Consider the following 641-nt stretch of genomic DNA (forward strand, 5'->3'; position numbering starts at 1 on the left):
ATTCTTAGAGAGAGTATCTTAGCTTAAATTTTTCAATAAAATTAAAATAAAAATACTTTGCACCTCAATCATATTTATTGAATATCATTAGACTTTTTAAGAAAATGTGAGGCTTAAAGATATGAATTTTTTAATTCTTGAAATTAGGGTCATAGGATAATTTGAACATATTTTCTTTATCTCATAAACTATATTGAAAATGTTCAAGATGATCTAAAATGCTTTTATCTTGTTTCAAACATTTGACGACCATCTTACAAAGTATTCAAGTCTTCAACTATTTTCATGAGCTTTGATTACCCTATTACCTTAAGATAGGTACAAGGTACTTGTCCTTACTTTAAAATTTGTATAGAGTTTTATGGTTAGACTTAGAATTATAATTAACCCATAGGCTTAGAATTAGTCTTAAAATTACCCTTTAGGACTAGTTTTAGAATTAGGCTTACAATTAGTCTCAATATTAAACTTAGGACTACTCCTAAAATTAGGTCTAGGATTATAAGTTAGAACTTAATTTTAGAACTTAGGATTAGACTTAAGCTAAGAGCTTAGGATTAGGACTTAAAACTCCTCACATTGGTATCTTGCATTAACATGCTCTATCTTTAGATACCTTTGCCATGACATATTTTTTGCTT

The sequence above is a fragment of the Gossypium hirsutum genome, chromosome D12 (assembly GCF_007990345.1).
Source record: "Gossypium hirsutum isolate 1008001.06 chromosome D12, Gossypium_hirsutum_v2.1, whole genome shotgun sequence".
Classification (NCBI taxonomy): domain Eukaryota; kingdom Viridiplantae; phylum Streptophyta; class Magnoliopsida; order Malvales; family Malvaceae; genus Gossypium; species Gossypium hirsutum.